A 15693-nucleotide genomic window follows, 5' to 3' on the forward strand; every position below is an offset into this window, starting at 1 on the left:
CCAGGGAAATTCCAACGATGAACCCTACAGAAGCCGAGCACTAAAGATCAACACCCGGTCACAGAAGTGAAACAAAATTCTGCTACTACTTCTAAAGCAATGTGTATTCAACAAATATTGAGACAAAAATGCGCACAGACAAACGGGGTTGTGGGGAGGGATCTAGGAAAATACACACGATCAAACGTACAGAATCCGAGCAGTAAAGCTCAACACCCGGTCACAGAATTGAAACAGAAATCGTCTAATACTTCTAATGCAATGTATATTCAACAAATATTGAGACAAAAATACGCGCTGACAAACAGGGTGTGAGGAGTAGGCCAGGGAAATTCCAACGATGAACCCTACAGAATTCGAGCATTAAAGCTCAACACCCGGTTACAGAAGTGAAACAGAAATCGTCTAATACTTCGAATGCAATGTATATTCAACAAATATTGAGACAAAATGCGCGCTGATAAACGGGGGAGTGGGGGAGGGGGCTAGGAATTACAGACGATCAACCGTAAGGAATCCGAGCAGTATAGCTCAACACCCGGTCACAGCTGTGAAAATGAAATAATCTAATACTTCTAATGCAATGTATATTCAACAAATATTGAGACAAAAATACGCGATGACAAACGAGGGTGTGGGGAGGGGGCTAGGAAAATTCCAACGATGAACCCTACAGAAGCCGAGCACTAAAGATCAACACCCGGTTACAGAAGTGAAACAAAATTCTTCTACTACTTCTAATGCAATGTGTATTCAACAAATATTGAGACAAAAATGCGCACTGACAAACGGGGGTGTGGGGAGGGATCTAGGAAAATACACACGATCAAATAACAGAATCCAAGCAGTATAGCTCAAACACCGATCACATAAGTGAAAACGAAATCGTCTAATACTTCTTATGCAATGTATATTCAACTATTGAGACAAAAATACGCGCTGACAAACGAGGTGTGGGGAGGGGGCCAAAGAAATTCCAACGATGAACCCTACAGAAATCGAGCATTAAAGCTCAACACCCGGTTACAGAAGTGAAACAGATATCGTCTAATACTTCTAATGCAATGTATATTCAACAAATATTGAGACAAAGATGCGCGCTGATAAACGGGGGAGTGGGGGAGGGGGCTAGGAAATTACACACGATCAACCGTAAGGAATCCGAGCAGTATAGCTCAAACACGGTCACAGAAGTGAAAACCAAATAATCTAATACTTCTAATGCAATGTGTATTCAACAAATATTGAGACAAAAATACGCGGTGACAAACGAGGGTGTCGGGAGGGGGCTAGGAAAATTCCAACGATGAACCCTACAGAAGCCGAGCACTAAAGATCAACACCCGGTCACAGAAGTGAAACAAAATTCTGCTACTACTTCTAATGCAATGTGTATTCAACAAATATTGAGACAAAACTGCGCACTGACAAACGGGCGTGTGGGGAGGGATCTAGGAAAATAGACACGATCAAACGGACAGAATCCGAGCAGTAAAGCTCAACACCCGTTCACATAATTGAAACAGAAATCGTCTAATACTTCTAATGCAATGTATATTCAACAAATATTGAGACAAAAATACGCGCTGACAAACGAGGGAGTGAGGGGAGTGGGGGCCAGGGAAATTCCAACGATGAACCCTACAGAATTCGAGCATTAAAGCTCAACACCCGGTCACAGAAGTGAAACAGAGATCGTCTAATACTTCTAATGCAATGTATATTCAACAAATATTGAGACAAAAATGCGCGCTGATAAAAGGGGGAGTGGGGTAGGGGCCTAGGAAATTACAGACGATCAACCGTAAGGAATCCGAGCAGTATAGCTCAACACCCGGTCATAGAAGTGAAAACGAAATAATCTAATACTTCTAATGCAATGTATATTCAAGAAATATTGAGACAAAGTTACGCGCTGACAAATAAGGGTGTGGGGAGGGCGCTAGGAAAATTCCAACGATGAACCCTACAGAATCTGAGCACTAAAGATCAACACCCGGTTACAGAAGTGAAACAAAAATCTTCTACTACTTCTAATGCAATGTGTATTCAACAAATATTGAGACAAAAATGCGCACTGACAAACGGGGGTGTGGGGAGGGATCTAGGAAAATACACACGATCAAACGGACAGAATCCGAGCAGTAAAGCTCAACACCCGGTCACATAATTGAAACGGAAATCGTCTAATACTTCTAATGCAATGTATATTCAACAAATATTGAGACAAAAATACGCGCTGACAAACGAGTGTGTGGGGAAGAGGCAAGGAAAATTCCAATGATGAACCCTACAGAATCTGAGCACTAAAGATCAACTCCCGGTTACAGAAGTGAGACAAAATTCTTCTACTACTTCTAATGCAATGTGTATTCAACAAATATTGAGACAAAAATGCGCACTGACAAACGGGGGTGTTGGGAGGGATCTAGAAAAATACATACGATCAAACGTACAGAATCCGAGCAGTAAAGCTCAACACCCGGTCACAGAATTGAAACAGAAATCGTCTAATACTTCTAATGCAATGTATATTCAACAAATATTGAGACAAAAATACGCGCTGACAAACGAGGGTGTGGGGAGGTGGCCAGGGAAATTCCAACGAAGAACCCTACAGAATTCGAGCATTAAAGCTCAACACCCGGTCACAGAAGTGAAACAGAGATCGTCTAATACTTCTAATGCAATGTATATTCAACAAATATTGAGATAAAAATACGCGCTGATAAACGGGGGAGTGGGGTAGGGGGCTAGGAAATTACAGACGATCAACCGTAAGGAATCCGAGCAGTATAGCTCAACACCCGGTCACAGAAGTGAAAACGAAATAATCTAATACTTCTAATGCAATGTATATTCAAGAAATATTGAGACAAAATTACGCGCTGACAAATAAGGGTGTGGGGAGGGCGCTAGGAAAATTCCAACGATGAACCCTACAGAATCTGAGCACTAAAGATCAACACCCGGTTACAGAGTGAAACAAAAATATTCTACTACTTCTAATGCAATGTGTATTCAAGAAATATTGAGACAAAAATGCGCACTGACAAACGGGGGTGTGGGGAGGGATCTAGGAAAATACACACGATCAAACGTACAGAATCCGAGCAGTAAAGCTCAACACGCGGTCACATAATTGAAACAGAAGTCGTCAAATACTTCTAATGCAATGTATATTCAACAAATATTGAGACAAAAATTCGCGCTGACAAACGGGGGTGTGGGGAGGGGGCCAGGGAAATTTCAACGGTGAACCCTACAGAATTCGAGCATTAAAGCTCAACACCCGGTTACAGAAGTGAAACAGAAATCGTCTAATACTTCTAATGCAATGTATATTCAACAAATATTGAGACAAAAATGCGCGCTGATACACGGGGGTGTGCGGCGGGAGCTAGGAAAATACACACGATCAACCGTACAGAATTCGAGCAGTAAAGCTCAACACACGGTCACAGAAGTGAAACAAATATCGTCTAATACTTCTAATGCAATGTATATTCAACAAATAATGAGACAAAAATACGCACTGACACACGAGGGTGTGGGAGGGTGTCAGTAAAATTTGAGCGATGAACCCTACAGCATTCGAGCAGTGAAGCTCAACACCCGGTCACAGAATTGGAACAGAAATCGTCTAATACTTCTAATGCAATGTATATTAAACAAATAATGATACAAAAATACGCGCTGAAAAACGAGGGTGTGGGGAGGGGGTCAGGAAAATTCCAACGATGAACCCTACAGAATTCGAGCAGTAAAGCTCAACACCCGGTCACAAATACGCGCTGACAAACGGGGGAGTGGTGATGGGGCTAGGAAATTACACACGATCAACCGTAAGGAATCCGAGGAGTATAGCTCAACACCCGGTCACAATGCAATGTATATTCAACAAATAATGAGACAAAAATACGCGCTGACAAACGAGGGTGTGGGGAGTGGGTCAGGAAAATTCCAACGATGAACCCTACAGAATTCGAGCAGTATAGCTCATCACCCGGTCACAGAAGTGAAACAGAAATCGTCTACTACTTCTAATGCAATGTGTATTCAACAAATATTGAGACAAAAATGCGCGCTGACAAACGGGGGAGTGGGGATGGGGCTAGGTAATTACACACGATCAACCGTAAGGAATCCGAGCAGTATAGCTAAACACCCGATCACAGAAGTGAAAACGAAATCGTCTAATACTTCTAATGCAATGTATATTCAACTAATATTGAGACAAAAATGCGCGCTGACAAACGAGGGTGTGGGGAGGGGGCCAGGGAAATTCCAACGATGAACCCTACAGAAATCGAGCATTAAAGCTCAACACCCTGTTACAGAAGTGAAACAGAAATCGTCTAATACTTCTAATGCAATGTATATTCAACAAATATTGAGACAAAAATACGCGCTGACAAACGAGGGTGTCGGGAGGGGGCTAGGAAAATTCCAACGATGAACCCTACAGAATCTGAGCACTAAAGATCAACTCCCGTTCACAGAAGTGAAACAAAATACTGCTACTACTTCTAATGCAATGTGTATTCAACAAATATTGAGACAAAAATGCGCACTGATAAACGGGGGTGTGGGGAGGGATCTAGGAAAATAAACACGATCGAACGTATAGAATCCGAGCAGTAAAGCTCAACACCCGGTCACAGAATTGAAACAGAAATCGTCTAATACTTCTAATGCAATATATATTCAACAAATATTGAGACAAAAATGCGCGCTGATAAATGGGGGAGTGGGGGAGGGGGCCAGGGAAATTACACACTATCAACCGTAAGGAATCCGAGCAGTATAGCTCAACACCCGGTCACAGAATTGAACACGAATTAATCTAGTACTTCTAATGCAATGTATATTCAACAAATATTGAGACAAAAATACGCGCAGGCAAACGAGGGTGTGGGGAGGGGGCTAGGAAATTTCCAACGATGAACCCTACAGAATTCGAGCATTAAAGCTCAACACCCGGTTAGAGAAGGGAAACAGAAATCGTCTACTACATCTAATGCAACGTGTATTCAACAGATGTTGAGACAAAAATGCGCGCTGACAAACGGGAGAGTGAGGAGGTGGCTAGGAAATTACACACGAAGTGAAACAGAATCGTCTAATACTTCTAATGCAATGTATATTCAACAAATATTGAGACAAAAATACGCGCTGACAAACGGGGGAGCGGGGAGGGAGCTAGGAATGTACACAGGATCAACCGTACAGAATCCGAGGAGTATAGCTAAAAACCCGGTCATAGAAGTGAAACTGAAATCGTCTAATACTACAAGTATTGAGACAAAAATGCGCGCTGACAAACGAGGGTGTGGGGAGGGGACTCGGAAATTACACACGATTAACCGGAAGGAATCCGAGCAGTATAGCCCAACACCCGGTTACAGAAGTGAAAATGAAATCGTCTAATACTTCTAATGCAATGTATATTGAACAAATATTGAGACAAAAATGCGCGCTGACAAACGGGGGTGTGGGGAGGGAGCTAGGAAAATACACACGATGAACCCTACTGAATCCGAGCAATAAAGATCAACACCCGTTCACAGAAGTGAAACAGAATCGCCTAATACTTCTAATGCAATGTATATTCAACAAATATTGAGACAAAAATGCGCGCTGACAAACGGGGGAGTGGGGAGGGGTCTAGGAATATTCCAACTATGAACCCTACAGAATTATAGCAGTAAAGCTGAACACCCGGTCATAGAAGTGAAAACGAAATCGTCTAATACTTCTAATTTAATGTATATTCAACAAATATTGAAACAAAAATGCGCGCCGACAAGCGGGGTAGTGTGGAGGGGAATCGGATATTACAGACAATCAACCGTTCAGAATCCGAGCAGTAAAGCTCAACACCCGGTAACAGAAGTGAAACAAAAATCATCCAATATATCTAATGCAATGTATATTCAACAAATATGGAGACAAAAATGCGAGCTGACAAACGGGGGAGTGGGGGAGGGGTCTAGGAAATTACACACGATCAACCGTAAGGAATCCGAGCAGTATAGCTCAACACCCGGTCGCAGAAGTGAAAACGAAATCGTCTAATACTTCTAATGCAATGTATATTGAACAAATATTGAGACAAAAATGCGCGCTGACAAACGGGGGAGTGGGGAGGGGAATCGGAAATTACAGACGCTCAACCGTTCAGAATCCGAGCAGTAAAGATCAACACCCGTTTACAGAAGTGAAACAGAAATCGTCTACAACTTCTAATGCAATGTGTATTCAACACATATTGAGATAGAAATGCGCGCTGACAAACGGGGGATTGTGGTGGGTGCTAGGAAATTACACACGATCAACCGTACGGAATCCGAGCATTATAGCTTAACACCCGGTCACGGAAGTGAAACTGAAATCGTCTAATACTTCTAATGCAATGTATATTCAACAAATATTGAGACAAAAATACGCGCTGACAAACGGGGGTGTAGGGAGAGGACTCGGAAAATACGTACAAACAACCGTTCAGAATCCGAGCACTAAAGCTGAACACCCGGTCACAGAAGTGGAACAGAAATCGCCTAATACTTCTAATGCAATGAATATTCAACAAATATTGACAAAAAAATACGCGCTGACAAACGAGGGTGTCGCGAGGGGGCTAGGAAAATTCCAACGATTAACACTACAGAATCCGAGCAGTAGAGATCAACGCCCGCTTACAGAAGTGAAACAAATATCATCTACTACTTCTAATGTAATGTATATTCAACAAATATTGAGACAAAAATACGCGTTGACAAACGAGGGTGTGGGGAGGGGGCTAGGAAAATTCCAACGATGAACCCTACAGAATCTGAGCACTAAAGATCAACACCCGGTTATAGAAGTGAAACAAAATTCTTCTACTACTTCTAATACAATGTGTATTCAACAAATATTGAGACAAAAATGCGCACTGACAAACGGGGGTGTGGGGAGGGATCTAGGAAATTACACACGATCAAACGTACAGAATCCGAGCAGTAAAGCTCTACGACCGGTCACAGAATTGAAACAGAAATCGTCTAATACTTGTAATGCAATGAATATTCAACAAATATTGAGACAAAAATACGCGCTGACAAACGAGGGTGTGGGGAGGGGGCCAGGGAAATTCCAACGATGAACCCTACAGAATTCGAGCATTAAAGCTCAACACCCGGTCACAGAAGTGAAACTGAAATCGTCTAATACTTCTAATGCAATGTATATTCAACAAATATTGAGACAAAAATGCGCGCTGATAAATGGGGGAGTGGGGGAGTGGGCTAGGAAATTACACACGATCAACCGTAAGGAATCCGAGCAGTATAGCTCAACACCCGGTCACAGATGTGAACACGAAATAATCTAATACTTCTAATGCAATGTATATTCAACAAATATTGAGACAAAAATACGCGCAGACAAACGAGGGTGTGGGGAGGGGGCTAGGAAAATTCCAACGATGAACCCTACAGAATTCGAGCATTAACGCTCAACACCCGGTCATAGAAGTGAAACAGAAATCGCCTACTACATCTAATGCAACGTGTATTCAACAGATGTTGAGACAAAGAAGGTGGCTAGGAAATTACACACGATGAACCGTACAGAATCCGAGCAATGAAGATCAACACCCGGTCACAGAAGTGAAACAGAATCGTCTAATACTTCTAATGCAATGTATATTCAACAAATATTGAGACAAAAATGCGCGGTGACAAACGGGGGAGAGGGGGGGAGCTAGGAAAGTACACACGATCAAAAGTACAGAATCCGAGCAGTATAGCTCAACACCCGGTCACAGAAGTGAAACTAAAATCGTATAATACTTCTAATGCAATGTATATTCAACAAATATTGAGACAAAAATGCGCGCTGACAAACGGGGGAGTGGGGAGGGGGCTAAGAAATTACACACGATCAACCTTACTGAAACCGAGCAGTATAGCTCAACACCCGGTCACAGAAGTGAAACACAAATCGTGGGGAGTAGACGATATCTGTTTCACTTCTGTAACCGGGTGTTGAGCTTTAATGCTCGAATTCTTTAGGGTTCACCGTTGGAATTTCCCTGGCCCCCTCCCCACACCCTCGTTTGTCAGCGCGTATTTTTGTCTCAATATTTGTTGAATATACATTGCATTAGAAGTATTAGACGATTTCTGTTTCAATTCTGCGACCGGGTGTTGAGCTATACTGCTCGGATTCCTTACGGTTGATCGTGTGTAAATTCCTAGCCCCTTCCCCCCCTCCCCCGTTAATCAGCGCGCATTTTTGTCTCAATATTTGTTGAATATAAATTGCATTAGAAGTAGTAGAAGATTTTTGTTTCACTTCTGTAACCGGGTGTTGATCTTTAGTGCTCAGATTCTGTGGGGTTCATCGTTGGAATTTTCCTAGCCCCCTCCCCACACCCTCGTTTGTCAGCGCGTATTTTTGTCTCAATATTTGTTGAATATACATTGCATTAGAAGTATTAGATTATTTCGTTTTCACTTCTGTGACCGGGTGTTGAGCTATACTGTTCGGATTCCTTATGGTTGATCGTGTGTAATTTCATAGCCCCTCCCCCCTCCCCGTTCCCCCTCCCCCTTCCCCCTCCCCCTTCCCCCTCCCCCGATTATCAGCGCGCATTTTTGTCTCTATATTTATTGAATATACATTGCATTAGAAGTATTAGACGATTTTTGTTTCACTTCTGTAACCGGGTGTTGAGCTTTAATGCTCAAATTCTGTAGGGTTCATCGTTGGAATTTCCCTGGCCCCCTCCCCACACCCTCGTTTGTCAACGCGTATTTTTGTCTCAATATTTGTTGAATATACATTGCATTAGAAGTATTAGACGACTTCTGTTTCAATTCTGTGACCGGGTGTTGAGCTTTACTGCTTGGATTCTGTAGGGTTCATCGTTGGAATTTTCCTAGCCCCCTCCCCATCCCCCGTTTGTCAGCGCGTATTTTTGTCTCAATATTTGTTGAATATACATTGCATTAGAAGTATTAGACGATTTCAGCTTCACTTCTGTGACCGGGTGCTGAGGTATACTGCTCGGATTCTGTACCTTTGACAGTGTGTACATTCCTAGCTCCCTCCCCACACCTCCGTTTGTCACCGCGCATTTTTGTCTCAATATTTGTTGAATATACATTGCATTAGAAGTATTAGACGATTCTGTTTCACTTCTGTGACCGGGTGTTGATCTTTATTGCTCGGATTCTGTAGGGTTCATCGTGTGTAACTTCCTAGCCACCACCTCACTCTCCCGTTTGTCAGCGCGCATTTTTGTCTCAATATCTATTGAATTCACAATATCTATTGAATTCAGTAGTAGACGATTTCTGTTTCACTTCTCTGACCGAGTGTTGAGCTTTAATGCTCGAATTCTGTAGGGTTCATCGTTGGAATTTTCCTAGCCCCCTCCGCACACCCTCGTTTGTCAGCGCGTATTTTTGTCTCAATATTTGTTGATATACATTGCATTAAAAGTATTAGATTATTTCGTTTTCACTTCTGTGACCGGGTGTTGAGCTATACTGCACGGATTCCTTACGGTTGATCGTGTGTAAATTCCTAGCACCCTCCCCCACTCCCCCGTTTATCAGCGCGCATTTTTGTCTCAATATTTGTTGAATATACATTGCATTAGAATCCGAGCAGGAAAGCTCAACACCCGGTCACAGAAGTGAAACAGAAATCGTCTAATACTTGTAATGCAATGTGTATTCAACAAGTATTGAGGCAAAAATTCGCGCTAACACATGGGAGAGTGAGGAGGGGGCTAGGAATTAGAAGTATTAGATTATTTCGTTTTCACTTCTGTGACCGGGTGTTGAGCTATACTGCTCGGATTCCTTACGGTTGATCGTGTGTAATTTCCTAGCCCCTCCCCCACTCCCCCGTTTATCAGCGCGCATTTTTGTCTCAATATTTGTTGAATATACATTGCATTAGAATCCGAGCAGTAAAGCTCAACACCCGGTCACAGAAGTGAAACAGAAATCGTCTAATACATTTAATGCAATGTGTATTCAACAAATATTGAGACAAAAATGCGCGCTGACACACGGGGGTGTGGGGAGGGAGCTAGGAAAAGACACACGATCAAACGTACAGAATCCGAGCAGTAAAGCTCAACATCCGGTCACAGAATTGAAACAGAAATCGTCTAATACGTCTAATGCAATGCATATTCAACAAATATTGAGACAAAAATACGCGCTGACAAACGAGGGCGTCGGGAGGAGGCTACGAAATTCCAACGATGAGCCCTACAGAATCTGAGCAGTAGAGCTCAACACCCGGTCACAGAAGTGAAACAGAAATCGTCTAATACATCTAATGCAATGTATATTCAACAAATATTGAGACAAAAATGATCGCTGACAAACGGGGGAGGGGGGGGGTAGGAAATTACCCACGATCAACCGTAAGGAATCCGAGCATTATAGCTCAACACCCGGTCACAGAAATCGTCTAATACTTCTAATACAATGTATATTCAACAAATATTAAGACAAAAATACGCGACAAAAATACAACCGAGGGTGTGGGGAGGGGGCTCGGAAAATTCCAACGATGAACCCTATAGAATTCGAGCAGTAAAGCTTATCACCCAGTCACAGAAGTGAAATAGAAATCGTCTAATACTTCTAATGCAATGCATATTCAACAAATATTGAGACAAAAATTCGCGCTGATAAACGGGGTTGTGGGGAAGGGACTCGGAATTTCCATACGATCAACTGTTCAGAATCCAAGCAGTAAAGCTCAACACCGTGTCACAGAAGTGAAAACGAAATCGTCTGATACTTCTAATACAATGTATATTCAACAAATATTGAGACAAAAATGCCCGCTTTAAAACGGGTGAGTGGAGAAGGAGCCAGGAAAATACACACGATCAACCGTAAGGAATCCGAGCAGTAAAGCTCAAAACCCTGTCACAGAAGTGAAACAGAAATCGTCTAATACTTCTAATGCAATGTATATTCAACAAATATTGAGACAAAAATGCGCGCTGACAAATGGGGGAGTCGGGAGGGGGCTAGAAAATTACACACGATCAACCGTTCAGAATCCGAGCAGTAAAGCTCAACACCCGGTCACAGAATTGAAATAGAAATTGTCTAATACTTCTAATGCAATGTATATTCAACAAATATTGAGACAAAAATGCTCGCTGACAAACGAGGGTGTGTGGAGGCGGCTAGGAAAATTACAATGATGAACCCTACGGAATTCGAGCAGTAAAGCTCAACACCCGGTCACAGAAGTGAAACAGAAATCGTTTAATATTTCTAATGCAATGTATATTCAACAAATATTGAGACATAAATGCGCGCTGACAAACGGGGGAGTGGGGAGGGGAATAGGAAATTACACAAGATCAACCGTACGGAATCCGAGCAGTATAGCTCAACACCCGGTCACAGAAGTGAAACAGAAATCGTCTACTACTTCTAATGCAATGTATATTAAACAAATATTGAGACAAAAACTCGGGCTGACAAGCGGGGGAGTGGGGAGGTTACTAGGAAATTACGCACGATCAACCATAAGGAATCCGGGCAGGAAAGCTCAAACCCGGTCACAGAATTGAAACAGAAATCGTCTAATATTTCTAATGCAATGTATATTCAACAAATATTGAGAAAAAATACGCGCCGACAAACGAGGGTGTGGGGAGGGGGTAAGGAAAATTCCAACGATGAAACCCTACAGAATTCGAGCAGTAAAGCTCAACACCCTGTAAGAATTGAAACAGAAATCGTCTAATACTTCTAATACAACGTATATTCAACAAATATTGAGACAAAAATGATCGCTGACAAACGGGGGAGGGGGGAGGTGGTAGGAAAATACACACGATCAACCGTAAGGTATCCGAGCAGTATAGCTCAACACCCGGTCACAGAATTGGAACAGAAATCGTCTAATACTTCTAATACAATGTATATTCAACAAATATTAAAACAAAAATACGCGCTGACAAACAAGGGTGTGGGGAGGGGGCTAAGAAAATTCCAACGTTGAACCATATAGAATTCGAGCAGTAAAGCTCAACACCCGGTCACAGAAGTGAAACAGAAATCGTCTAATACTTCTAAAGCAACGTGTATTCAACAAATATTGAGACAAAAATGGGCGCTGAAAAACGGGGTTGTGTGGAGGGGACTCGGAATTTCCATACGATCAACCGTTCAGAATCCGAGCAGTAAATTATTAGACGATTTCTGTTTCATTTCTGTGACCGGGTGTTGAGCTATACTGCTCGGATTCTGAACTGTTGAACGTGTGTAATTTCCTAACTCCCTCCCCACACCCCCGTTTGTCAGCGCGCATTTTTGTCTCAATATTTGTTGAATATACATTGCATTAGAAATATTAGACGATTTCGTTTTCACTTCTGTGACCGGGTGTTGATCTTTACTGCTCGGATTCTGTAGAGTCCATCGTTGGAATTTTCCAAGCTCCCTCCCCACACCCCCATTTGTCAGCCCATATTTTTGTCTCAATATTTGTTGAATATACATTGCATTAGAAGTATTAGACGATTTCTGCTTCACTGCTGTGACCGGGTGTTGATCTTTACTGCTCGGATTCTGTAGAGTCAACGTTGGAATTTTCCAAGCCCCCTCCCCACACCCCCGTTTGTCAGCGCGTATATTTGTCTCAATATTTGTTGAATATACATTGCATTAGAAGTATTAGAGGATTCCTGTTTCAATTCTATGACCGGGTGTTGAACTTTACGGCTCGGATTCTGTACGTTTGAACGTAAGTAATTTCCGAGTCCCCTCCGCACACCCCCGATTGTCAGCGCACAGTTTTGTCTCAATATTTGTTGAATATACATTGCATTAGAAGTATTAGACAATTTCGTTTTCACTTCAGTGACCGGGTGTTGAGCTATAAAGCTCGGATTTTGAACGGTTGATCGTGTGTATTTTCCTACCTCCCTCCCCAAACCCCCGTTTGTCAGCGCTCATTTTTGTCTCAATATTTGTTGAATATATATTGCATTACAAGTATTAGACGTTTTCGTTTTCACTTCTCTGACCGAATGTTGAGCTATAGTTCTCGGAAAAAATACGCGCCGACAAACGAGGGTGTGGGGAGGGCGTAAGGAAAATTCTAACGATGAAACCCGACAGAATTCGAGTAGTAAAGCTCAACACCCGGTCACAGAAGTGAAACAGAAATCGTCTAAGACTTCTAATGCAATGTATATTCAACAAATATTGAGACAAAAATACGCCCTGACAAACGAGGGTTTGGGGAGGGAGCTAGGAAAATACACACGATCAACCGTACAGAATTTGAGACGTATAGCTCAACACGCGGTCACAGAAGTGAAAACGAAATCGTCTAATATTTCTAATGCAACGTATATTCAACAAATATTGAGACAAAAATGCGCGCTGACAAACGGGTTAGTGGGGAGGGGGATAGGAAATTACACACGATCAAACGTACAGAATCCGAGCAGTATAGCTCAACACCCTGTCACAATTGAAACAGAAAACGTCTAATACTTCTATACAATGTATATTCAACAAATATTGAGACAAAAATACTCGCTGACAAACGAGGCAGTGGGTAGGGGGCTAGGAAAATTCCAACGTTGAACCCTACAGAATCCGAGCATTAAAGATCAACACCCGGTTACAGAAGTGAAACAAACATCGTCTACTACTTCTAATGCAATGTGTATTCAACAAATATCGAGACAAAAATGCGCGCTGACAAACGAGGGTGTTGAGAGGGAGCTAAGAAAATACACACGATAAAACGTACAGAATCCGAGCAGTAAAGCTCAAAACCCGGTCACAGAAGTGAAACAGAAATCGTCTAATACTTCTAATGCAATGTATATTCAACAAATATTGAGACAAAAATACGCTCTGACACACGAGGGGGTGGGGAGGGGGCTAAGAAAATTCCAACGATGAACCCTATAGAATTCGAGCAGTAGAGCTCAACACCCGGTCACAGAAGTGAAACAGAAATCGTCTAATACTTCTAATGCAATGTATATTCAACAAATTTTGAGTAAAAAATGCGCGCTGACAAACGGGGGAGTGGGGAGGGCGCCAGGAATTTACACACGTTCAACCGTAAGGAATCCGAGCAGTAAAGCTGAACAGCCGATCACAGAAGTGAAACAGAAATCGTGTAATACTTCTAATGCAATGTATATTCAATAAATATTGAGACAAAAATGCTCGCTGACAAACGAGAGTGTGAGGAGGGGGCTAGGAAAATTCCAACGATGAACCCTATAGAATTCGAGCAGTAAAGCTCAACATCCGGTCACAGAATTGAAACAGAAATCGTCTAATACTTCTAATGCAATGTATATTCAACAAATATTGAGACAAAAATGCGCGCTGACAAACGGGCATGTAGGGGGGGGGGCAGGAAATTACACAAATCAACCTTACAGAATCCGAGCAGTATAGCTCAACACCCGGTCACAGAAGTGAAAACGAAATCGTCTAATACTTCTAATGCAATGTATATTCAACCAATATTGAGACAAAGATACGCGCTGACATACGGGGTCGTGGGGAGGGGACTCTAAAATTACATACAATCAACCGATCAAAATCCGAGCAGTATAGCTCAACACCCGGTCACAGAAGTGAAACAGAAATCGTCTAATACTTCTAATGCAATGTATATTCAACCAATATTGAGACAAAGATGCGCGCTGATACACGGGGTTGTGCGGAGGGGACTCGGAAATTACATACGATCAACCGTTCAGAATCAGAGCAGTAAAGCTCAACACCCGGTAACAGAATTGAAACAGAAATCATCTAATACTTCTAATGCAATGTATATTCAAGAAATATTGAGTGAAAATACGCGCTGACAAACGAGGGTGTGGGAAGGGGGCTAGGAAAATTCCAACGATGGACCCTACAAAATTCGAGCAGTAAAGCTCAACACCCGGTCACAGAAGTGAAACAGAAATCGTCTAATACTTCTAATGCAATGTATATTCAACAAATATGAAGACAAAAATGTGTGCTGACAAACGGGGTAGTAGGGAGGGGGCTAGAAAAATACACTCGTTCAAACGCACGGAATCCGAGCACTAAAGCTCAACACCCGGTCATAGAAGTGAAACAGAAATCGTCAAATACTTCTAATGCAATGTATATTCAACAAATATTGGGATAAAAAGGCGCGCTGACAAACGTGGGAGTGGGGAGGGGGCTACGAAGTTACACACGATCAAACGTACGGAATCGGAGCAGTATAGCTCAACACCCGGTCACAGAAGTGAAAACGAAATCGTCTAATACTTGTAATGCAATGTATATTCAACAAATATTGAGACAAAAATGCGCGCTGACAAACGAGGGTTTGGGGAGGGGGCCAGGAAATTTCCAACAGCGAACCCTACAGAATTCGAGCAGTACAGCTCAACACCCGGTCACAGAAGTGAAACAGAAATCGTCTACTACTTCTGATGCAAGATGTATTCAACAAATATTAAGACAAAAATATGCGCTGATAAATGGGGGAGTGGGGATGGGGCTAGGAAATTACACACGATCAACCGTAAAGAATCCGAGCAGTATAGCTCAACAGCCGGTCACAGAAGTGAAACAGAAATCATCTAATATTTCTAATGCAATAGAAATAATATTTCTAATATTCAACAAATATTGAGAC

Source organism: Octopus sinensis, linkage group LG1 (assembly GCF_006345805.1).
Source record: "Octopus sinensis linkage group LG1, ASM634580v1, whole genome shotgun sequence".
NCBI lineage: Eukaryota > Metazoa > Mollusca > Cephalopoda > Octopoda > Octopodidae > Octopus > Octopus sinensis.